A 27,262-nucleotide genomic window follows, 5' to 3' on the forward strand; every position below is an offset into this window, starting at 1 on the left:
AACCCAGTGAAGAAATGGGCAGAAGACATGAACAGACACTGTTGTCCTTTTTAAGAAATTGCCGCAGCCACCCCAAAGTCTACCAACCACCAGCCTGATCAGTCAGCAGCAATCAACATTGAGGCAACACTCTCCATCAACACCAAGATTATGACATGATGCAAGTCCCAATGATGACGAGCACTCTTTTTTATTATCCATAAAATATTTCTTTTCTTTGAGAAAAGTCTGTGCCTTTATTGGCCCAACAGGCTACTTCAGAGGGATGAAGTGGGAGGAGTGGGTGGCCACGATGCCAGGCTTGCCATGCTTCACAAGCTCAGTGGTGAGGGAGAACTCACCCAGGGAGTGGCCAATCATCTCAGGCTTGATTCCATGCGGTTGAAGGTCTTGCCATTGTAGACACCTGCCATGTTTCCCACCATCTCAGGCATGATGATCACATCCTGAAAGTGTGCCTTAACTACTTTGGGCTTCTCCCTTAGGGAGGCTTCCTTCTTGGCCTTGTGCACGTGCTTCAGCAGTGAGCACTGCTTCCTCTGCACACCCCAGTTCAGCAGCTGCTGCTGAAAGACACTGTGCAGCTGTGTCAACTGTTTGTAAGACATGCCCAGCAGCTGATCAAGGTCCAAGCTGCAACAGGTGAACAAGAAGGTGGTCCTTCTTCTTCTCCACTTCTGCCATATTGTCAACGCTTTAGAGAGGACTATTTTTTACGCAATGATATGTACTTTGTTTTTCTAGACATAATGCCATTGCACACTTAATTTTATTGCACAGCACAGTGTAACATAAATTTTATATGCATCAGGAAACCCAAAAATTCATCTTACTCACTTTACCACCATATTGCTTAACTCTAGTGGTCTGGAACCAAACCTATATTATCTCTGAGGTGTGCCTGTGTTACAACAGAGCATGGGACAAATGGATGCCCAATACTAGCGGAGAATAATACCATGTAAGTTTGGTACAAAAGGAAAAAACTACAGAATATAAACCAGAGCAAATTTTTTTCTGCACTAGATCCCAAATTCAAAGACTTCAGCTTAATGGTTATCAAAAATATAAGACCCAAGACACTGACCATATCACTGAAAGTGTGAGTAATACTCAAAATTGTTCTAAATGGTAGACAGATACTTGAGCCAAATGTCACTGAATTGCTGAGAAAGTTATTTACTTTTCCATTCCTTCTAATTACATTAATAAAGAAGTCTACGTTCCATGTTAACATGTCTTTAGCACTCTCTTAACACTTGCTAATTTCTCCTGTGCAATAATATAAAGTCTCCTTTAAAGACACATTTATTTACACTAAAAGGGAATCAGTTTAAAGGAAAATAGAGACTTTATTTGGATATGATGAAAATCATGATAATGTAATATAATTACTGAACTTGAAAAACACTGAACATCTAGAGAGAAAGGAAGGCAAAATGCTAAATAAACCTGAGTCTGTTAGAAAAATTTCGGTCAAGTCTCTCTCTCATCACCTCTGAGATTTGTGGGATGAGTGGATACTGGAGTCAGACACAAGGGTCAGTTGAGGCAAAATATAACAGGCTTGGTTTTCTACAAAAACTGGATATCCTGCTCATTCACTCAATAGCAAGCCCTAGATTGAAAGATAAATGAAATTCAATTCCTGACCAGCCTTCTCCTCAGCATCACAGAAATTTTCTGTAGCTAGAGACTTCCTCAGGTGGTTCTAACCACTAGAGACTTTTTTCCCAACCACAGACTACTCTTCTATGGCATGAAGCCACTCCCAGAACTTCTAATCACTCCTTCCACAGTGATGCCAGGCAGTCATTTCTCATTGGAATATGTCTCCTCCATCTGAAATACTCTGTTTCTTCTGTCATTCCCGATTTTCCCTTCACCATCTTGACTCCTCATCATTGAAAAAATTCCAATTTGTTCATATTTTTAAGCATTACATGCAGAATCGCAATTACTATTTTAGGTTGAGCAATATTATTCTAAGGATCAGAAAATAGACACGATCAATTGAACAGTATTACAGAAAAATTTTCCTACTTTTGTTCCAGCCCCAGATCACACCAGCTTTGTGTTCCATTGATGACTCTGAATGAACTTACTTTTTCTTAAAAGTGTGGAGACTGAACACAACTTAAGTAATCATTTATTTTGAGCTCATGAGTTACATACTTAGAAAATAAACAGAAAAACTACCCCTTTCCAGAAGCAAGCATCCTTTTCCACTGTTCTCTAAATTCCTCAGGTAATATAAATAAGGATTCAGTGGAAAGGGGCTATATAGATAGAATACTAGATTGCATTATTGGTTATATGGCTTCCTATTTTTTCATGATTTTTTTTTAAAAAGGGCTCATATAGCTTGAGAGATTTTATAAGTTTCCAAATTATTTAAAAAAACTTCCTAAGTTTCTTTACACCAATTCTCTCCTTTCCCAACTCACCATAACCACTCACTTGTATGCCACTGTGTTACTGGTGGGACAGATAAATCACCCGTTGACGTACATTGACACAGGTGTCATAATATATCTCTTCAATATGACCAGGGAGAGAAGACTGCAGATTCGTTCTGAAACTAAGCCTCACAAATCAGAAAACTCTAATTTCCAATCAAACAGGAAGACTACTCTCCACTCTCCACCTTTTCCAACCGTTCCTGTAAAGGGACTTATTCAGGAGAGCAGCATCTTTATCCTAGAGAGGAGGCTCAAACAGCAGAGTGAAAGTAACAGAAGTTTATTATGTAGGTAAGGGGACATTCAAAGCCATCCTCCCTCAATGAATTCTGACTAAAATTAGGCCAGTCCTAGGCCAGCCTAATTTGCAGACACAAATTTGTTGCTAAACACGGGATCTTGTTAAAACACAGATGCTGATTTCCGGCAAGTGGGGTCAGGCCTGAGAGTCTGCATTGTTAACAAACTTTTCTTCAGGGAAGACACACTACTGGTCAAGAGAGCTCACTTAATTGTTTAGGGATTAACAAAAATTGGCAGATTTGGAGTTTCCTACATTTGATTCTAATTCTATTAGAATAGTACACTACCATAGGTTTCAATAAAAATACATGGAGCATTTGCAGTGTTCCAGGCACTGTTTTAGGTGATGGGCATTCAGCAGTGATTTTTTTCTCCCAAAGTCCTGTGGGCTTTGGTTCAAGTAAGTGGGTCTCTACTTAAAGAGACTCAGTCAGTTGGGCATCTGACTTTGGCTCAGGTCATGATCTCGTGATTCGTGGGTTTGAGCCCCGCATCGGATTCTATGCTGACAGCTCAGAGCCTAGAGCCTGCTTCAGATCTACATCTCCCTCTCTCTCTGCCCCTCATCCACTCACACTCTGTCTCTCTCTCTCTCTGTCTCAAAAATAAATAAACACTTAAAAATTTTTTAAAAGACCTCACTGCCATAGAGCAAGGATTTCTAATACAATTTGATACTAACGTGAAGAGCAAGGACCTTGAGAATTAGAAAGATCTGTTTTTGAAAGCTGGCTCTGTCACTTAATCACCTTGCCGTCCTAAGTAAATTAATGTCTGAGCCTCAGTTTTCTTATCTATGATGAATTAAATGACATGATGTTTGTAAAGCACTGGTACAGTGCCTGACCTGAGTAATATTCGAAAATTGTCAATTATCATCACTCTTGTTCCAGTCCTAACTTTCAGTGAGCCACAGAACGAAGCACAGCCTGTAGGTGCAGCCATACTTAGTGGTAATCTGTGCAGGGCTGAGGCAGAGAGGGACCAACAAACAGCAGGGGGAGGGTCCTAAAAACATGTCCTGAGAGGTATTCATTTCCCAATTCCAGACATGTTCGTGTGCATCAAAATGATTTTTCTCTAATGACAAGCATGCCTATACCTGAACTGAAGCCACTTTTACAGACAAGTCTACATGTTATACAAACAGTGGAATGAGGCACATAGCAAAGAGTCAAGAAGGATACCAAATCAGCCAATGAGATTTGATAGACATATATGGTTCCAGGGATACTAGTGACTTCCTACACTATAGGTGAAATGCTATGGGGAGTGTAAATCTCAGAAGCCAAGATGACCTAACAGCAGAGGGTGACACTAGACAGAAAAAGGGAGAGAAGTGGCAGGGATCCATCCATAGAACTAGAGGAGAAAGGGACTTGGATATCAAGTCATAATAATCCAGGTGCTGATTTACCCAACCACCAACTTGAAGATCCTAAAAGTTGGATGCAGGACCTAAGAAAAAATAATCTAAAAGGAGGGACGTGAGAGTCACACAGGTGGAATGAGTGGTAAATGAAACGTAACCCACACTGCAGTGCTCAACAGTTAGGCAAACTGGCCCTCTGAACAGGGAAACACTTTGTTGTGCTAATCCACACGCCTGCATGAGACACATTCATTTTAGAGTTATTAGAATACCACAGGAGAAAAAAGAAATACGTGGTCAGACCAAAGCACAAATAAAAAATGTAAGAATGTGAGTCAAAAGAAATGCCCATCTGTTATTTCAGAGGTCAGTTAGAAATTACAGTCTGGGGATAAGTACTGTCATAATTTCATATAATTCTGAAATGTTTGTTATTTCCTCACAAGGCAGTGTACGTCTGTCTAGGTGACCACAGGAAGGAAGGTCTAATAGACAGTATTCTGGTCTGATACTAGATTTGGAAGGCAGGAAAAGATGATGCATGAGTGAATGATCAAAGGATAGATATGTTAAGTTTTAGGGGAAAATTAGGTTAAAAACTTGAGGACAGTAGGGAGAAACCCAGAAGCCATATTAAACCTGACAAAGAGACTTAACCATAGAGAGAGCCTTTGTGGTTTTGAAAACTTTCACAGAGCAGAAAACCCTCGCTGGGGAGCTTGACAGATTACAGATCAGTAATAAGGCCAAGTGTTATTGGCAGCAGCAATTAGAGATCCAGAAACTAGACTGGGAAGAACTTGCATTCATAAGAAGATGAACTGTGCTCTTGTTCTCATTTGCCTTTCTGATCTTACAGTGGAGCACAGCAAATGAACGACTTTATGAGACTGTGGCCACATGGTAAAATGTCAGAGCGCTTGGCAACTGTCAGCTACAGGGAAAGGGATTTCTCCCCACCGGCTCATTAATCTTACCAATCTTACCACAACAATATCTTGTGTACACTGGAATTCTGGAAACTTCCCCATTAGTCCTTTCTGATAATCACCCAAAGTGAATTCCTGTTTCCTAGCGTGACTTTACCCCAACTTTTTCTTGTAACCAGCCATGAATATACCCACATTAAATGGGGGCGGGGGGGATGGAAAAGCTGACTTTGCAATTTTTGTGACTCTTCTGAAAATGTCAAGGCCTCAGTTGGAAACATTTGAGAGGTCATTTTGCTTCCTGTCCCTATGTAGTAAACCATGTCTATCTTTCTTTATATATGCCTTCTTCATGGTTTCACTTGGGCTTCATCCAAACTAAAGTGGAGGAAGAGACAGGATTTTCATAGTAAATTGTGGTCCAGGGAAGACACACGCATTGAATGAATGAGGTCAAGTAAAGGCATGTAAAATTGATTAATATAATGCACTTGAGTGTACTAAAGAAAAATCGCCTCTTTTGTTTCTTGGTGTTTACAGCCTACATTTTTAAAGTAACACCAAAGAAAAGGTCATCCTCATTATAAAAAAGAAACAGATAATCTAGAGAAGATGTCTAAAATGCAGTTATATTTAGTACATAACTAAATTTACTTTTTTTTATTGTCTACTCTTTAAATTTTTATTTCTGAACTCCAGGCAGATTCTTTCTTTGTGAGAAAAACAAATTACTTAGGGGTAATTTACCTAGGGGTGCCTGGCTGGCCCAGTCAGCTGAGTGTCCAAATTTAGGCCAGGTCACGATCTTGTAGTTCTTGAGTTCGATCCCTCCATCAGGTTCTGGGCTGACAGCTCAAAGCCTGGAGTCTGCTTCAGATTCTATTTCTCCCTCTCTCTCTCTCTGCCCCTCCATGGCTTGTGCTGTCTGTCTGTCTCTCTCTCTCTCTCTCTCTCTCACAAAAATAAATACATTTAAATTTTTTTTAAAAAATTGACCTAGTGGGTAACCTAGGTTCTGTGGTCACCAGCTATGGGAACAGAAGGTCCAAATCAGGAAACAACTTGTGCCATCAGGAATTTAGTTTTGATTGACTGGGCAACTTAAATTTTCTCCCTTCTCGTCCTCCTTAAAGATGGACACAAGTTCAAGTCTTACTTAATTCTTTAGACATCTTATGCTCATAAACCTAAGAGTCATAATTACTATCAATTTAAAGTATGAAAATAATTATGGTTTTAGTAGCACACATTTTCCATTATGCAAATTAGAACTGTTGGATCCCTTTCACTTTTGTGTTGTATCTTCTCACCTGTGGAAATAAATGATACAATCCCATTGCGCAGGTAAGAGACATGGAGTTGCTTAAAGCCAAACAGCCACCATGTAAAGAATCTGAAGTTCAGATACAGAACTTGTCCAATGAGCTGAAAGTTGTCTCATACATTCTCTTAATCATTCTTCCAGAAAGATTCACAAAAATATTCATTCTGCAGTTGAGAAGCAAAAAATTCAACAACAAGAAGCAACTGGCTCATTCAACTAATAATATTTAAAGGAGATTTAAGTTAAACTTGGTTTCATTCCAAACCTTAGGTTTTTTTTCTCTACATCATAGGGAGAGAGGGGTACATTGCTTTTCAATGTACTGAGGAATGGGGGGAAAACATGAAACAGTAGAATAGAGTGGCTAAGAGTACCAATACTAGAATCAGATTTCCTTAGTGAAAATGTCAGTTTCGCCAGCTTGTCCTTGGGGTAGTTTACTGAATTTGTCTATTTCAGCATTCTTGCCTACACAGTAGAACTAAATACAAATATCCTCACAAGGACATTATAAACAACCAATGAAGAACTGCATATAAGCACTCAATACAGTGTCTGGTGCATTGTATAGAGTCAATAAAAGTTTGCAATGAGAAGCATGAAAACAATGATTCTTTCTACTTTCCCTCTCGCAGAGTCTACAAGCCAGTACTTTTCAGGTTCTAAGTCAGCACCTTTACTGAATAAATCTCCTTTGAAGGGCAACATGACAACCATATCGCACCTCTACTGTGTCCCTGAAAAAGCATTCTCTCTGATTTGGAGAGAAGGCCAGCATAAGTAAATGACAGAATGCTGAGAGACATTTGTGTAGGAAGCAGAGATATGTTTATCAAATAGGTAATAAAACTTATATTTCAGGAATTCTCCTCTGCACGCGCCCACTATCTGCAGAGAGCCCAACACTGGAGTCACACGGTCATGTTTTTATAAAATTGGCAACGTAAGACATTTTAACCTCAATTAGTCAAGACCATTGTTTCTTTCCTTCCCCAACCACTCTCTGTCTCTCCTCTCCCTTGGGTTAGGATTGACGTGCCCTGTGTACATTGTGGGGAGCCAGCTAACTGGAGACCCTGCTGGGACTTTGTGGGTTTTGCAGAATATAGTCATGTGGTTCAGTTGCTTTGTGTATCACAGGTATTGCCACCTGTCATAACGTAGGGACTTCTAAAGGTTTACCGATCTCCCAGTGACCACGGCACCATACTGATGAGTGCAGTATCATGAAGCAAATATGTGCTTTGGCGTCCAGCACCAGAATTATATGACAGAAGAAGGAAAACCAAGATTTGAAATTTAAAGCTTGTCAATAGAATATTTTCCCAACCCACACACATGTAACTTATAAAGAAAAAAGATTTTGTTTTCACTGAAGCCAAATCAAATTACAATTTTTATTCCATCAAGAGTATATTTGGCAATTCAAGAAAAATAAATTAAAAAAATCAAACTTTCTTTTAGAGAGCCTGAAGTCAACTTTCTATTCACTCTACAAGAGAAAATAATCTAAAACTATCATAAGATTATGTTGGCAAATAATTTAAGAAACAAAAAGTCTTATGGAACTGTTTCAAGAAATTAATTTTTTAAAATATGCTATTTTTTGCATCATGTGATATATGTAATCTTTTTAAAGCTATATTCTGTTGTGATTTCTTTAATCATTCTAAATAAACATGGTTTGAATTCATAGTTTTGTACTTTTTATCTTAAAGAAGACTCCATTTATATTGTAAAATCTTCAACACCTACAACCATGAATGCGTCTCATCTAGACTATCTTCCCCATATATAGAAATTTGGCTAAGTCTTTTCAAGTGTTTGAGGCTGAATTCTTGCTCAAGCAACTTAGAGACAACCAGAAATGCAGAAAAGGTAAACCCGGTGGGAGAGATGGCATCATGTTAGGTGTTCCGTTGGCTGTTTTTACTTTCCTTTTGGGCTCTTTGAACAATTTTACCTGAGGCTGTACTGCAGAGCTCTTGGAGCTCAGAGAACGCATATCCTCTCTTGATTTGTCAGAGCCATTAGGGGGTTTCTTTGGGAGAAAGGAACTACATGAAGAACAAACAAGTAAATATACACACAGACCTGTATAGGCATCACAAGAATTCAAAAAGGAGTTGAAAGAGAAGCAATATAGAGAATCGATTGGGAATAAAGAGGAAATGTTTCTACTACTTAGAATAATGCTTCTTTCTATTAATCTCCCACCATCTTCATTTGCTGCAAGTTTTTTTTTAACATCTTCAATAAAAAATTCATGCAGTAAATGCGTGTTACATGGCAACAACATGCCAGGATCTGAGCTATGTGTTGGGCTATCACATTAAGCAAATACAAAGACCCCATATTCCAAAATTAATAAGTTGAAATCCTTACCTCCAGAGTGATGGTATTAGGGAATGGGGCCTTTTGGAGGTGATCACATAATGAAGGCGCAGTACTCATGAAGAGATCAGTGCCCTTATAAAAGAGATCCCAAACAGCCATGAAGGAAGCTGGTCCTCATCATACCCCAAATCTGCCTGCATCTTGGTCTTGGACTTCCCAGAGTTCAGAGCTATGAGAAATAAATGATTATTGTATTAAGAAAAAAGGAGGCCCTATACACACAGAACATACAGCAAGTGTGAGAGATCATTAAAACTATGCATAGATCAGACAGACATGAATTACAACACTACAAAAGTGTGATGGGGCCCCTGGGTGGCTCAGTTGGTTAAGTGTCCGACTTTGGCTCAGGTCATGATATGGAAGTTGCTGAACTGCAGCAGAGCTCCCTTCAGATCCTCTGTCCCCGGCTCCATCTGCCTCACCCCTACTCATGCATGCATGAAAAAAAAACAAACATTTTTTAAAAAGTGTGATACAGTTAAAGGATAGACAGGTGGATGTGACCTAATCAGAGATGTCCAGACAGATCTCCTGGAGTATGTAATATTTTAGCTAATTCTGAAATGTAAATCAAGGAAACAAAATTTACAAATACACTGTCAATAAGAGGGAATGATGAATAAAATTTCAGTCAGAAGAAGAATATATGGGGCAAAGCCACGGAGCATAAGAGAAAGAAAGCACAGCCATATATTAAAAATGATTAATTTGTATATTAAGGAAAGTAACTTTACAGACAATTATTGTATCAGGTGGAAGAGTACCACTGTCATCATCGCCACCATCATTATCACTTTTATTACCATCATGGCTACTATGTCCACACCACCAATTTCTAGCCCTGGGTACCAGGTACTATCCTGGTTTTCTCATTTAATCCTTACACAAACCTATATTCATTCATTTCACCATTCATGCATTCATCCAATCAGTACATATATTTATTAAATGCCTAACCTATACCAGCCATGATGATGGTTATGCAACATATGGTATTTGATAAAAACGGAGGTAGACTCTACTTCAATGGGACCTTAATTTATAATCAAACATTAGCCTGATACATGTTACTTGCTAATTATTTGTATCTCATTTGACTTCATGTCCTGAAATTACTCAATTCTTATCACATGGCTCATCTCTTGAGTGTGTCTCAAGCTCATCAGATTAGACAAACACGTCAGACTCAGGAAGGCTGGAAGGAGGAAGAAAGAATTGTTCAGAGAGAGTGCTCCTGGACACAAGGATCTTTGAGGGTGAGCACAGACTCTCAGAGGGGCTCACAGGCCCTATCACATGAAAGAAATCCTGAAGGTGCCTGGTTCTCTGTCCACCTGCTAGGGAACTGACATACTGTGCCCTGGACAGGGGTGAGGTATTGAGAAGTGGGACCTGGTTTATTCCTTTCCCGCAGGCTTGCCACCATAGAAACAAATAATAGATGACCATGTGCTACAGATCTTTAAACCTCCAAGACAGGACATAGATGGTAAATTGACTGGGGATAGGCAAAAGACTTTTTCCCTGATGAGACACAATCTCTGGTCAATCAACTGCCAGACAGAGCATTGTGCTGCCAGCCTAGAGTAAGAATGGTCACTATCATGTCCTACCCCAAGAGATAATAGGGCAGTGTGCCCAACCCTGGCATGCTTCATCCATGCCCATGCCCCTGACAGGGAAGAGGATGAAAGTAGTCATGGGTAGGAGAGAGGAGGAGGCTCGGTGGACCTAGGGAACAGTGGCTAGGGAGGCAGATGGTCAAGAACCTATCCCATGGTGTTCCTGTGAGAGGATACTATGTAAGAGCTAAACTTCCAAGTCTGAGCATATGCTCCATTGTACTACTGGATTTCACTTACAAAATACAAATTCAAAAGTAAAATTACTAGGAATTTCTAGTTGGCAAATGTATAACACTAAATCCCAAGTACAAGATCCTTCTAAATGTGAGGCCTTGCACAATCACATTGGTCACATGCCCATGAAGCCAACCTTGACTGAAAGGCAGAGAGTAACAGGTACAGTGGTTAGGAAGTTTTTCCTGAGAAGGTGAGATCTGAGTGATGAGAAAGATCTAGACATGGAGGAGGAGCTAATTATTATTATTAAAACAGACTGAATGTTTGTGTCTTCCATTCCTCCAAATACACATGTTGAAAACTAACCCCCAAAATTATGGAGGTGGGGCTTTGGGAGTGATTAATTCATGAGGGCATGAGGGCAGAGCGCTCATGAACTGGATGACTGCTCTTATTAGACCTCAGAGAGCTCCCTTACCTCTTCCATCATGCAGAAAGGACACAGGGAAAAGAGGGCCATCTAGAAGCCACGAAGCCGGCTCTCACCAGACATCAAATCTGCTGGCACCTTGATCTTGGACTCCCCAACCTCCAGAACTGTGAGAAAAAAAATTTATGGTTTATAAGCCATTCACTCTATGGTAGATTTTTTTTAGCAGCTCAAATTGACTAAGATACCTCTTCCCCCCTTTCTTAAGATTAAATAGATAAATTGCCCTGTGTGTGACAAAATCTACATTAGCCAGATTCCAAACTCTTTGTTTTTAACCATTGCTGTATTTTGGCTTTTACTTGGGAAGACTGTTTTTCCTACAGAAAGAAACCAAGAATGTGGTTTTTTTTAATATATAAAGAACTACATGTAAAACCAGGGAGAAAGCGGTCAAAAAGCTACAGTTATAATTTGTAGCTCATTGAAAATAAACAAAAGAACAGAACAAAAACAAAAAAACCTGAACCCCCAAAACATGATACAACTTACATGTAAATTATGAAAGGATCTCTGCAATCAAGTTAATTCATGTGTCCATAGTTTTGTGTACTGTGTATTGACATGTATTGTGTGGATGTGTCTGTGATGATATTTAACTTAAGATTTTTGGCAGATTTCAAGTATAAATCAAGGATAAAACACAGTATTCTTAACTACTGTTACTTGTTGTACATGTAGAATATAATTTTGCCCAACTGAAATTTTGTACCCTTTGACCAACATCAACCCATTTCCCTCTCAGTTTCTAGGCACATCAGTCTGTTTCCCTTTCTATGAGTTTGGTTTTTTAATGATTCTACAAGGGCCCTTGAATGGCTCAGTCTGTTGAGTTTCCAACTCCTGATTTAGGCTCAGGTCATGAACCATGAGACTGAGCCCCACATTAGGCTTTGTGCTGACAGATTCTCTCTCTTTCCATCTCTCTCTGCTCCTACCTTGTAATAAACTTTAAGAAAATAAAAAAATATATAGATTCAAGATATAAGATACATTATACAGTATTTGTCTTGCTCTGATTTAGCATTAATGCCTCTGGCTCTATCCATGTTATTACATAGATGTTATATTCCTCTTCTTCTTAGGACGGAGTAACATTCTACTGTACATATATTCTAATACTACATTTTCTTTATCCACTCTTCTGTTAAGAGACATTTAAGTTATTTCTATATCTTGGTTATTATGAGTAATGTTTTGATGACTGTGGGAGTGCATGTATCTCTTTACCATCTTGATTTCAGTTCCTTTTGGATAGGTACCCAGAAGTGGGGTTACGAGATCACACTGTAGTTCTATTTTTTATTTTTTCACTTTTTACATTTATTTTGAGAGAGAGAGAGAGAGAGAGAGTGTGTGTGTGTGTGTGTGTGTGTGTGTGTGTGTGTAGGAGGGGAATGGGCAGAGAGAGACAGAGGATTGCAAACAGACTTTGTACTGTCAGCAAAGAGCTCAAAGCAGGGTCCAGTCCCAGGAACCCTAAGATCCAGACCTGAGCCGAGATCAAGAGTCAGACACTTAATTCACTGAGCCACACAGGTGCTCCTCTATTTTTCATCTTTTTGAGGAATCTCCATACTGCTTTCTGCAATAGTGCTATTAGTTTTCCCACCAGCAGTGTAGACAAAGTTCCTCCTCCAGACCTCCTTGCTATCACTAGTATCCTTTGTCAGTTTGATAATAGTAATCCTTACACATGTAAAGTGCTATAGCACTGTGGTTTTGATTTGCATTTTCTAGATGATGAGAAATGTTGATAAGGCATCTGGGTGGCTCAGTCAGGTTAGGCATCCATCATGTCATGATCTCACAGTTCATGAGTTAGAGCCCCACATCGGTCTCTGTGCTAACAACTCATAGCCTGGAGCCTGCTTCGGATTCTGTGTCTCCTTCTCTCTCTGGCCCTCCCCTACCTGTGCTCTGTCTCTCTCTGCCTCTCAAAAATAAATAAATGGTAAAAAAAAAAAAAAAAAAAAAAAAAAAGGAAAGAAAGAAAGAAAGAAAAGAAAAGAAATGTTGAGCACTTTCTCATGTATCTGCTAGCCATCTGAAATTCTTATTTTGAAAGTGTCTACTTAAGGACTTTATGAGATTATTTGTATTTCTGGTATTGAATTGTGTTAAGTCTTTACACATTCTGGACAATAACCCCTTATTGGATACATAGTTTACAAATATTTGTTCCCATTCCATAAGTTGCCTTTTCATTTGTTCTCTTTCTCTGCAGCAGCTTTGTACTTTGATGCAATCAAAGTGTCTATTTTTACTTTTGTTGCCTGTGTTTTTGGTGTCATATCCAAGAAATTATTGCCAAGACCAGTGTTATGGAGATTTTCTCTGTTTTTGTTATTTTTGTTTCAGGAGTTTCATGGTTTCAGGTCTTCTGCTTAACCCTTTAATGCATTTTGAGGTGAATTTTGTGTATGTGAGATTTGTACAATTTCATCTTTTTGCATATGAATATCTAGTTTTCTTAACACCATCTGTTGAAAAGACTATCCTTTTTGCATTTTGTGTTTTCCATGTTGAGGATCAGTTGACTATAAATGCTTAGGTTTAATTCTGGAATCTCTACTCTGTTCCATTTGTCTGTTTATCTGTTTTTATGTCAGTAGCATATTGTTTTGATTACTGTAACTTTATAATATCACTTCAAGTCAGAAAGTGAAGTGCATCTAGCTTTGATCTTCTTGATGAAGGTTGCTTTGGCTATTGACATCTTTTGTGTCTCTACAAGAATTTTAAGGTTGTTTTTTCTACTTATGTGAAAAACCTCAACAAAACTTTTTAAAAAATATGTAATAAACATAAAAGTTTTTGTAATAAACAACAACCACAACAAAATCCATATGCAAATGTTGCTTTTTTGGCTTAAACATTGTTCTTGACTTCCAGGCACCATAACTTGAACAAAGACATTTCTAGTTTCTGATTCTTGTGTTAGCCTTATTTCCTTCCATTTCTCTTCTTATCCTAATACTCTAATAGTGGGAACTTAACAATATTTGTAGTTGTCTAAACCGACCATGCTATTCCACATAGGTTTTGAATCTTTGTACATGATGTTTCTCATCCATTCACATCTCACCACTTTTTACACTTAAAAAACAGTAAGGATATATTCAAAGTCCAGCTCAGAAGCCAACTTCTCTGGAAATAGACTACTTATCTGTGAGAGACACTATGTTCTTCTTATTGGATCATACCGATTCATTTATTCTTGAGCTCACTGCCATTATTATCTCTAATTGTTCACACCAGTCCTTCCTGTGACACCAAAAATTTCTTAGGTGCACGAATCACATACACTTCATGTTTACAGGGTTAACATTGTGCTTAATTCATTGTACGTATTCATTTCATGCTAATTGACTTACATTCTGCCCATAAGCCATTTTAGCTGTCACATCCGTCTGCCTGAAGGGCAAGTAGCTCATTGTAAAAACAAAATTTCATAACCAACTCTATACAAATGCATCAGACAGGCCATATTTTTACCAGCTGAACAGGGGAACAAATAAAGAAATATCTCTGACTGTAGGCCATTTTGATGTTGGAATTTTCTTGCCAGCAATGCTCCCAATTAATGTTCAAGGAAAACCATTTGTTTTAGACAATCATTCAATGATATGTTTTGTTTTGTAAAAGAATAGCACTGACACTATTGAGACAGAAGCAGACAGACAGAAGACAATAAAATAGTTTTCTTTTTACTGTCTATTTTCGAATATAAAACATACATCAAGGGTGGTTTTTGAGGTCTGTTTGTTTCTCTGTATAGTTATTATGCCCATTAGGCACCCAGGAAAACAAACAGGATGAACAACTAAAATATTGCAGAGAAAAGAAAAGCCCAAGAATCTAGCAAAAATACATTATTTAAAGTAATATATCTTATTTAATCTACAACATATATACTGTTATTAATGTAATATTTTTATGAATATAAAAACAAATAAATATAAGTATATAAATGTGTGTGCTTCCAATGTGCCAGGCACCAGGTTAATTAAGTTTGTATACAGAAGCTCATTTATTCCTCACAACAATCTTATAAGGTCAATGTTATTATTTCACAAAGGTAAGATTCAAGTTCAGAAAGAGATTACAAGATTTAAATTTTTATTTTCTTGATTTCAAAGCTAATGTTGTTAGTCTACCAAATACTAAAAATCAAAACAATAATATTAAAAACAATAAAACACTCTTAAAGCACAAAAGCAATCATTACACTAACTTGAAAAGCTTGTAACACTGATCAAACCCTCATCATATGCTTATTCTTAGTGCTATGGACACACAATATAATTAAATTCTCACCCCTACGCTACTAACTTGTTCTCCCCATTTGACGGAGGCCCAGAGAACAAAGCGGGCACAAGGACAATGCTGTCTTCACATCGGGGCCCTAGAGTTATAAGAACTCTAGATCCTAAGAGCTATGTTTCAGAATCATTCATATGTGTGACTGTCCATATATAGTATCTGTCCACCGACAAATACTCAGGTGAATATCAATTAACAGTCAAATTTAAACATTTTATAGACAATTTGCTAGATAGATGTTATTAATATGTCAAAATAGCAGAAATGCATATCAGTTTTATCACTATCTGTGATAAACAAGCAGGTGGATAAGAAATTGATGGAGTGAGGACTACTGAATGACACAATACTATTCATTCCTTTAACTAGGTGGCTCAAGGCTTTAGTTCAACAGTCCTGTCTGATTTCTATTTTTTTGTTCTTTCCATTATTATGTTAGTTTTCTACTGGTTTGCCTGTTTTTTTCCTTCGCATCAGCCATCTTTCCTCATTATGAAAAAAAGGGCAGAGTCTACTACTGCTCTTTCTAAGAAGTTCAATTCTTGGAATTCAGAAAATCAAACCTGTCCTCTTAACCTGTGGAAAGGATATTTACTGCAGTCACTATGTATCAATATACAGCAGACAATATTAAGCAAAAAGCAACTGAAGAAGTCCCCCCTTTATAGAATAAGAGTCAAATCTGGGAGGCAATTGAAGAGAGTTACACAGAAATGATAGCTATGATACGTAAAAATTATAAAGATGCTATGAATGTATATGGCAGGGGAAACTGGCCTCGCTATGGAGTTGTGTCTAAAGAAACAGTTATTATTAAAGTGAGGATTATTCACACAGTCATATATAATGATCATAATTTTGAAGACTTATTTCCTAATACCTGGTCCAGAAAAGTGAAAAGCAAAGAATATATTACCTCTTCTGTACCGTCCTTCTCTGGCCTTCTGCTCAGCATGACAGTGGCCCACCTTCATGATTCCACAACTATTCTAAGCCTCTATGTAATTACATGTTAATAAAAATATATTCCATAATTAAAGTTCTAGAATTTATGAGAGTTATGTTGCACATATCCTCATATGTGAATGCTAGACAGACAATATATACTCAGGCTCACTTCTCTCCTCTCCACTTTCCTCTATACTTTCTCTTGTTCCTCCCAGTGAGAAAGAATCTATCACCATTAAAAGTTCAGGTTCTAGAGGCAACACAATTGGAGAGCTTGGCTCTACTCTGTGAAGTTTGTGTGAACTTGGATACATACTTAATTTCTCTGTGCTTGAGTTTCCCTATATACAAGGAAGGGATACAAGTTGTAACTTCCTTTTTGAGGTTGTACTGGGATAAAATGAAAAAGCTCCTGGCACATAGTAACTGTTCTATACATATTAGAGCTCATCACTGATTGGATTTTAGAACATACTTGCTGGATCATGTTAGCTTTTACTGTGCCTCCTATAGGCCAATTTAACCTCCTCTAATCCTTCTTTGGGTATTCTTGTTGCTTAGTTTCATTCTCAGATTTAGCACAGTCTTCTTGAGACTAGAACCATCATCTTATTTTTAGGACCAAACGCATCTTCCCAAAACTTAAGACTTTATGACAGACTCTATCACTCAGTCTCTCACTGTCACTTATTTCTTCACTTTGTATGCCAGCTCATATGCCCTAGTGGTCAAGGAACTTAATTCAGGTATAGCATCCCCTCCTTGTAGAGCTTTGAATAATAAATACATGAGGTAGTGCCGAGGGAGTAGAAACCATGCTGGTGAGTTTTACGACCCCACAAATGGCCTGCTTTCACATGATACAGATTCAGAATGCTTGAGAACCACTCATTCTTTGGGTACAGAAAACTACAAATGAAGAGAGTTAGTTTTGAAACATATGTACCTGGGAGGTTTGTACATGTGCTTTTGTTTTGGATTTTCTCAGTTGTAATCTACATTGTTTGTGCTGACAATTCCTTCTGAAAGGGGTGATGAGTGACTTCCAGCTGGAAGAGAGAAGAAAACAAACAGCTTGTAGGCAAATGCGCAAAGAAATCTGGCTTCTTCTACAACGGCGCGCACATGTTCGTAACTATTTAAGTCTCAATATCTCTACATGGAAGTTTGTCCTGCTACAAATAAGAAAATATAATTTCTTAAGAAACACAAAAATCTTGACTTTGTTTATGGGAATCCATGTTCCCTTTCTCTATTATAAAATCTCAGGGATTAAAAGGACCTGATAAGGGTGTGAAGTCTAAATTCTTTTTAGATACTTGTGTGTTTTATACATACCACAATGATTTTGAGAGAAGCAAGGACTGTGAGAAGATGGAAAGGGGTAGAAGAAATTAAAAAGAATAGGACTGAATTAGAGAGGGGTAGTGGCCTGGATGTTATGAGGCACCTAACGATTGAATGATATGCGGCTTCTGTCTCAGGTGAATGACAGGGAGTCCATTATTGTCATTATATAATACGAGAGATGATCAGGGCTTCTTGAAGGCCTACTGTGTGAGAAGCACTGTGGTATGTGGTACAGCCACAAAAGCTTTTTCAGTTTCCACAAAGATGCAATAAGACAGATACTAGCATTATTATTATTTTATACACAGCAATACTGAAGCATAAATTAGGTAACCTAACCAAGGTCAAACACTCAGCAGGGAGCTGTGACTAAAAGCCAGGCTGTCTTTACTCCAGGCCCTTAGCCTTCATCACCACGCTCCATCCTCTCCAAAACCATCTGAATCACAGTACTTTGAACAGCGATGTACATACACTATACACAGACTCCCAGATTCCACGGGAATAAATTTCTCAACACCTGCTCCAGAAATGCAAGTGTTTACCATATTGCAAAAATTTTCTTAAAATGATGCGAGTAGCAATAGCAATACGCTTCTACATATATTTTGTCTTAAGTAATGTAGCTGTTGCTGTCCCTGGAGAAAAGCCTATGCTTGCAATTGTAAACACTATACATTATTTATCAAGGTAAAAGATTTGTAATCAGAAGTTTCTTAAATTATACAAAGTGTTATACCTGAACCAAGGTACAATATGTGTATAGAAGCTTCTTCAAATATAAAATCTCATTCAAAAATATATGAGAATTTTCCAAACAAATCAAAGAACATTGTATTACATTGCAACTGATCACCACTTTTATTCACATTTTGCACACTTGCTAAAGACAGCTTGATCTTTGATAAACTTAAGATTTACAGGGTAACAGATGAACGACCCGAAGATACTTCTGTGAGTAACAGAGTATGTACTTAGTAATGATTAAAAATAAATAGTTACCAATATTTTGTATCTTTCAGGTATCAATGCTGTTTCAATTGCTTTAAACATTAATGCGTTTGGTAGGAATATGTATTAATACATTTGGTAGTAGATATTGGTACTCTGGGATTCCTGAGAAAGAAAGGTCTTTGTAAAAGACTAAAGTATAGAAGTGTTCATAGAAGGCTTCAGAAAAGAAGCTGCTAGATCTGAAAGATGAGGAGAATAAAACACAAGAATCAGAAAAGTGTTTCAAGGAGAACAACATATCCAAAGAAGCTTGGAGATGTAGGAGAATATGGGGTGACTGATGAGCAGAAATTGTGGCTGTAAACCTGGAGTTTGTGCATGTCATCCTGTTACACTGAAGATAATGAAGAGATGGTAATTTGGTGTCTTCATTTTGTAAAGTTCTCCTTGGAAGATAAATCTATCAATTACACAATTCATATGAAGGAACCAAATGATGCAACTGTGAGACAAAAGTTATTGCTGTATCTCTATATACTATTTTCCTAGATTATATTTCATTTGTCTATCAAGAAGCAGCACAGAACGAAGGCATCAAAGCCATAGGTCCTCACGGCGTAGTTTTAAATTACTATGGCTAATATGTTTTTAAGAGACAGACACTGGCTTACTATCTTACGTAGTATTTAATTACTTTAATTGACACTATACATATAGTAAAAGGTTCACATCTTAAGCATATGTTTTATATTTCTATGTATGCATTCAAGATGCAACTGGGAAAATGTGTATAAGATTCTGTTCATCATAAGAAGTGATAGATATATGAATCAATTAAAATTACAGGGCATCTGGGTGGCTCAGTTGGTTGAGTGTCTGACTTCAGGTCAGGTTATGATCTCCCAGTTCGTGAGTTTGAGCCCCATACTGGGCTCTGTGCTGACAGCTCAGAGCCTGGAGCCCGCTTCAGATTTTGTGTCTACCTCTCTCTCTCCCCTCTCTTGCTCATGTTCACTCACTCGCTCTCTCTCAAAAACAAACATTAAAGAAAGAGCTTTTTAATTTAAAATTATTTTTATGATCTATTTGTCTTCCCCATGTAAGCTCCTGGGATGAGTTCTATAGGAAATGGAGAGTTTACTTATATGTGGTAAGGAACGCTTGTCAGTAAACTCAGCTGAAGCGGCAAAGGGCTAAGTGTCAAGAGCAAACGTAACGAAAAGTTCCATGGTTGTTGAAAACAAACGCACTGTATCATTTCCATTTTTGGAGAACAAAATTCCATTTTGGGGGATGATGGGTATTTGGATTGCCACTTAAGTATCTAGCAGCATTTAAATCGACAGAGTACCAGGAAGACTAAACTTTTCAGGCACAAAGACAATGATCTGTTTCAGCTCTTTGTGTTTCAGAGAACCAAGACATGGATGTCAGGGCAAATTCTTCCTCAAGGTCCCTGGTGATTGATGTCAGATCCCTAACGGATAGGAGGAACCCTGTGTGAACATCATACAAAAAATGCAGATATATTCATGGAGATACAGATACATTGCCACAAATCTTATAAAGATTTAATAATTAATTTAGAACTAAAACAATTATTAAATAAATGTACTTGTATATGCACTAACCATTCATGGTGTTTATTTTGGAAATTCCAACCAAAAACATTGATTGCACAGCTAATTTCGGTCAATGTCTGAACTGCCTGTGTCAGAGGGATAAAAAAAAAAGGCTCTTAAGTAAAATAGTCATATCCCACTTTTATATCCTTGAGCCTTGGCAAGGGAGCCTTACAAACCTCTTATTTTAGTGTGTGATAATAAATTTTTGGCATTTTTAGCTTCTGTATCCATAGCTTTAGAATCCCTATTGTCCTTCAATAGTTCAGTTTTCATATTACTACTACTAAATCTGATTTGGAGTACTCCATGAGTGAAGAAAATTTATTAATTTGAAGGGAAACTATACATATGTTTAAATCAATAAATAATTTATACTTCCTTCAAATGAGATAAAATATCATTGAGTATTTTCATCTTTTACTTTTTTTATAAAGTAGATAGCTTTTGACACCAAAACAGGTTCTAGCAAACTCCAGGACATGAAACACTGTGAAAGATGTTTTATAAATGATTCCAGTGCCAAATATTCTAATCAATAACCCTGAAATTCAAGAAACAAATCTCCATTAGCATCTCAACTATTCAAATATTTCTAGAAATGTATAATATATTAGAGTATTGTTTTCTGTTTTTCCATATCTTCTTTGCTAGAATTGCAATTAACTTCCATAGACTGATCTACAAACATACACCAGTTCCTGAGTTCATTTGTATTAGGTCAGAGATAATAGTGTAACTTTAGCTTCACTGGGGAAACAGGACTTTATTTCCACCTTGTCCTCTTAGATTTGGTACGTGACGGCACTAATCACACCATCTGAGCTTAATCCTGATGAGTAGGCTTCTTCATTCTCAGGTGTTCTGCCTAGCACTACACTTACATGAACTCGGACACCAGTTCTTTTATTACTTTAATCTAAAAAAACGTAAACTGACCTTGAGGCATCCCTCCTTTGAGGACCATTTGTCTTTTCCATACCCACTCTACGTGAGAAAACTAGTCACCTGGATACCGTCCCACGGCCATCAGTCAGATTTCACCTATTCCTTATGGATACTGAGTTATTAGCCCTAGTTATTCACACATCCCTGTGTTCATGTTTTTACCACATGATTTTGACAATCCCTCTAACTGGAGGAAAAATGTACTCTCTGCAACTTGAATTTGAACTCATCATAATGGTTCAAAAGAGACAAAAATCTTTGATCTTCTAAGTGTCCAATGATAGATGAATGAACAAGGAAGATGTGGTGTGTGTGTGTGTGCGCACACACACACACACACACAGATGTTAGGCAGCCATAAAAAAAATGATATCTTGTCATTTGTGACAACATGGATGGACTTCAAGGGTATTATGCTAAGTGAAATAAGACTGAGAAAGACAAAGGCCATATAATTTCACTCATGTGGAATCTAAAAACAAACAAAACAAATGAATAGACAAGGCGAAAAGCAAAATCAGACTTACACATACAGAAAATAAGCTGATGGTTGGCAGTGGGAAGAGGATTGGAGGAGGGAAAATCAGTGAAGGGAGTGGAAGATACAGGCTTCCAGTATGAAATCAGTAAGTCACAGGAATAAAAGGCACAGCATGAGGAATATGGTCAATGATACTGTAACAGCGTTGTATGGTGACAGATGGTTATCTACTCTTGTGGTGAACACAGCATAATGTTTAGAGACGTTTAATCACTATGCTGTACACCAGAAACTAATACAGCATTATGTATCAACTGTACCTTAAAAAAAAAAAAAAAACCTTTGACCCTCCTCTCATCAAAAGGTAGGGGCTAATTCCTTTCCCCTACAATCTGAACCAGCCTTTGTGTCTAGTTTGTAGCTAACAAAATAAAATAAGGTGCACTGGGTAGCTTCTCAGGCTCTATCAGTAAAAGTCATGTAATTCCTGCCTGGTTTTCTGAAACACTTGCCTAAAAAATCCTGAGTCACCGTGTAAGGAGTCCAATGACCTAAAGCTGGAAAGGACAAGTTTAGGCACTATGTTCAACAATCTCAGCTGATTCTGTTAACCAGCCATCCCAACCCAGACCAGACATATGAGTAAATAAGTCATCTTGGAAGGGGATTTTCCAGACCAACTAGTCAAGTCATTATCCATTTCAATAATCTCAGGTGAGGTCCAGATGTCATAGAATGGAGAAAGAGATTCATACTGTGTCTTTCCCAAATACTTAGGCAACATAATCTTAGAGAACAACAAAATAGTTATTGTTTCACACCATAGAGTTTTGGTTTAACTTGTTTCACAGCAGTTTGTAATGAGAAAACTATGTGGCTATTTTGGTTAAGATATGGGTAGAAGTGACTGTGTGCCACTTCTAAGTCCAGATCTCAAGAGGTCTAACTAATTACATCTTTCCCTCCTGCCTTTCTTGAGCACCTGCCACTGCTAGAGTAAGACCTTACTCTGGCTAACCTGATATTCCGCGGGATATGTAAATATGCAGGCCAAGACTTGTGTCCACCATGGAGTGAGGAGTTATGTTCAACCATTCCCAGAGTTGGAATCACAGCCACCCAACCACATCCAGATTACTTGCCTGTAAACCACCAGGCAACTTACAGACTGATGAGTAAGTAGAAATAATTGTTTTAAACCATCTATTTTGGGGTTAATTGATTATATAGAAAGGGTGGTCCAAAATACCCCTAAATTATTTCTACCACTAATCATAATTGTTACATTGTTTCCCATCAAATAAGGCAAATCATGTCCTTCTCTATTTTGTACTTTGGATTTTTGGAATTTCCACTGAAGCACTCACTCATCTTTTTGTATGTGCTGCATAGGCCTAGAAGGTCATTCCCATAGTTGGCTTAAGTTATGAAAGAGAATCAATGTTTATGGAGTATAAATATCTCCCATTTTAGTATGTCTAGTCTCCTTTTTCATACCCTTAACTTTAATGTTTTTATTTATTTATTTTTTTTTTTTTTGAGAGAGAGAGCATGAGCAGGAGAGGGTCAGAGACAGAGGGAGACCAGAATCCAAAGACAGACTCAGGCTCTGAGCTGGCAGCAGAGAGCTTGACATGGGGCTTGAACCCATGAACCGTGAGATCATGAACTAAGCTGAAGTAGGACACTTAACCAACTGAGCCACCCAGGCATCCCATCATACACTTAACTTTAAACAGGTTACTTCCCAACATTTCTGAGTCTTCAAGCACTCTTTCATAAGTAGTCACTGTGCTTCCTTCAAAAGACAGAGATTCCTTCTCTTTATAAATTATTTTTCAAGGCTATAAATGCACAAATGCTTTGCATGGTTCTAAATCAATCATCAGTCAATCTCTCTTTCTCTTCCTCCCCTTCTTCCACCATTATGGAAGCCTTTCAGGATTGTTTTCTTGACCATCTGTTCCTCAGAAAATGATGGCAACCACAAAGTTCATAGTTGTACAGACATGTGGGCTGATGGCATCAGTATTTCTTGCTCACACACAGCCCCCAAAAGCTCAAAATTGCATTTAACAGTAAATTCCAATTGCAAAAGCCAGATGGAGAACTGAAATGTGATGGAGCAAGATGTTTAATTCCATTTCAAATGTTTAATGACTTGCCATTTGTAGATAAAAGATTAGAAAATTAACGTAAGGTACCAAAGTCAGGAAATGTGGGAACATTAGGATAGACTCTGTAGATAAATTTTTATAAATGCCTAGAGTGTCTGAAAGAAATATCAGCAGCATTATAAAATGGAAATTCTGGGAAGGATCTTTGAGAATATCTATTGAATTTTATAGATGAAGAAACAGACTCAAGGTTAAAATGCTTCATAATTCTACTCAATTCAATTAAATGGCAGAGAGGGGGGCACCTGGTCTGAAGTAGGTATTACAGGAATGTCCCCCGATAAATTCCATTATTAAGATGTAGAAAGAAAGAGGGACAGGAGACAGACTGGTAGTGATAGGATAGACGAGAACAATAAAAATGAAATAGAAACATAATGCTGTTAACCAAAGGAGAAAGGAAATTGCATGAGGGGTCCTCCTCCTATAGAGAAGGAGGGTAAGAACCTAAGAACTGGACTTTTTGATTGTCCAATGAGTATTTTATTTTATGTTCTAAGAATTTTATTTAAAGTTAAGGTATTTAATTTAAATTACAATGGATTAGGCCACCTTAATGCCAAGATTGATGACATTCTTATTCTTTCTCCTCCCCCTCCTCCTCCTCCTCCTCCTCCTTCTTCTTCTTCTTCTTCTTCTAGATCATACCAACTCTGGAACAGAAAAGAGGAGAAATGGGGAAAGGAGATCTGCTGGAAGACACCAGAAGAGAACTGAATTAAAACCGCATGCTTAAAGGTCAACAAGGTAGAATTCAATATTTTGTTCCACTATTTATCTGCTGTTTCACCTTGAAAAGCTTATTTCACCACAGTGTGCCTCTATTTTCCCATCTCTCAAATGAAAAATATTTTAAGGACTGAATGATGTAACTGGTTAAAGCAACTGGCATGTTTTAAGCACTTTTTGGATGTACAGATGCTTAAATAGTTTTCAATGGTACACAGGATTAAAACAGAGAGAAAACTACTCAAAATAGACAAAATCAACCAGCAAACCAACCAAACCAAAAACAAACCCAAACCAAAGACCAAAAAAAAACAAAAACAAAACAAAACAAGAAACAACAACAAAATATTTTTTGTTTCAAGTTTGTCTTTAAATTCTAGTTAGTTAACGTATAGCGTAATATTAGTTTCAGGAGTAGAATTTAGTGATTCCTCATTTACATATAACACTCAGTGCTCATCACAACAAGTGTCCCTAAAACCCATCACTCATTTTCCCATCTTCTGTCCCACCTCCCCTCCAGCAACCCTCAGTATTTCCTCTATAGTTAGAAGTCTGTTTTATGATTTGCCTTTCTCTTTTTTCCCTGCCATATTCATCTGTTTCGTTTCTTAAATTCCATGTATGAATGAAATCATATGGTATTTGTCTTTCTCTGACTTACTATGTTTGGCATAATACACTCTACCTCCATCCACATCATTACAAATGTTAAGACTTCATTCTTTTTTACTGCTGAGTAATATTCCATTTTATAAGTGTGTGTGTGGGTGTGTGTTCTTTTTCCATTAATCAGTTGATGGACATGGGCTCTTTTCATATTTTGGCTATTCTTGACAATACCACTATAAACATCTGGGTACATGTGCCCCTTTTAATCATTTTTGTATCCTTTGGGTAAATATCTTGTAGTGCCATTGCTGGATTGTACGGTAGTTCTATTTTATACTTTTTGGGGAACTTCCATACTGTTTTCCAGAGTGTCTGCAGTAGTCACCATCCCCACCAACAGTGTAAGAGGGTTCCCGTTCCTCTGCATCTTCACAAACATGTTTCCTGTGTTGAGTTTAGCCATTCTGACAGGTGTGAAGTGATATATAACTGTAGTTTTGATTTGCATTTCCCCGATGATGTTAAGCATCTCTCCATGTGTCTCCCAGCCATCTGTACATCTTCTTTGGGAAAAATGTCTATTCACGTCTTCTGCCCAATTCTTAACTGGATTGTTTGTTTTGAAAAGTTGAGTTTGATAAGTTCTTTATAAATTTTGGGTACTAACCCTTTTTCAGATATGTCATTTGTATATATTTTCTCCTTTTCTATAGGTTGCTTCTAGTTTTGTTCATAATTTCCTTTACTGTGCAGAAGATTTTGATCTTGACGAGGTCCTAATAGTTCATTTCTGCATATGTTTCCCTTGCCTCCAGAGACATACCTGGTAAGAAGTTCCTAGAGCTGAGATAAAGAGGTTGCTGCCTTTGTTCTCCTCTAGGATTTTGATGGCTTCCTGTTTCACATTTAGGTCTTTCATCCATTTTGAGTGTATTTTTTGTACGATATAAGAAAGTGGTCCAAATTAATTCTTCTGTATGTCACTGTCTAGTTTTTCCAACACCATTTCTTGAAGAGACCATCTTTTTTTCATTGGATAGTCTTTCCTACATGGTTGAAGATTAGTTGACCATATAGTTGTGGGTCCATTTCTGGGCTTTCTATTCTGTTCCATTGGTCTATGTGTCTGCTTTGTGCCAGTATAATACTTGATGACAACAGTTTTGTAATATAGCTTAAAGTCCAAAATTGTAATGCCTCCAGCTTTGCTCTTTTTCAAGATTGCTTTGGCTATTTGGAATGTTTTATGGTTCCATACAAATTTTAGGATTGTTTAGCTCTGTGAAAAATGCTGGTGGTATTTTGATATGAATTGCATTGAATCTGTAGATTGCTTTGGGTAACATGGACATTTTAACTATATTTGTGTTCCTAATCCATAAGCATGGAATGTTTTTCCATTTCTATGTCCTCCTCTATTTCTTTCATGGAGTACAGATCTTTTACCTCTTTGATTAGGTTTATTCCTGGGTATCTTATGGGTTTTGCTGCAGATGTAAATGGGATGAATTCCTTGATTTGCGTTTCTGCTGCTTCATTATCTAAAATAATGGAATTGATTTATGTACACTGATTTTGTATCCTAAAACTTTACTGAACATGTTTATCAGTTCACGCAACTTTTTGTTGGCATCTTTTGGGTTTCATATATAGATTATCATGTTGTCTACAAATAGTAAATAGTTTGACTTCTTCCTTGCTATTGGATGCCTTTTTATTTCTTTTGTTCTATGATTGCTGAGGCTAGGACTTCCAGTACTATGGTAAATAACAACGGTGTGAGTGGACAATCCTGTCTTGTTGCTGACCTCAGAGGAAAAGTTTGGTTTTTCCTCACTGAGGATGATATCAGCTGCGGGTCTTTTGTAAATGGTCTTTATGATGTTGAGCTATGTTCCCTCTATCCTGACTTTTGGAGGTTTTTTATCAAGAATCGATGCTATACTTTGTCAAAACCTTTATCTGCATTGATTGAGAAGATCATATGCTTCTTATCCTTTCTTTTATTAAAGCAGTGTATCACAATGATTGAT

At 37.5% G+C, this 27,262-nt stretch overlaps 1 pseudogene; it reads right to left on the reverse strand.

Annotated features, from left to right (window-relative positions):
- Positions 1-252: 252 nt before the first annotated feature.
- On the reverse strand, positions 253-6,137 carry LOC115280991 (annotated as a pseudogene).
- Positions 6,138-27,262: the final 21,125 nt, after the last annotated feature.

This window comes from Suricata suricatta, chromosome 16, assembly GCF_006229205.1.
Source record: "Suricata suricatta isolate VVHF042 chromosome 16, meerkat_22Aug2017_6uvM2_HiC, whole genome shotgun sequence".
Taxonomy (NCBI): Eukaryota; Metazoa; Chordata; class Mammalia; order Carnivora; family Herpestidae; genus Suricata; species Suricata suricatta.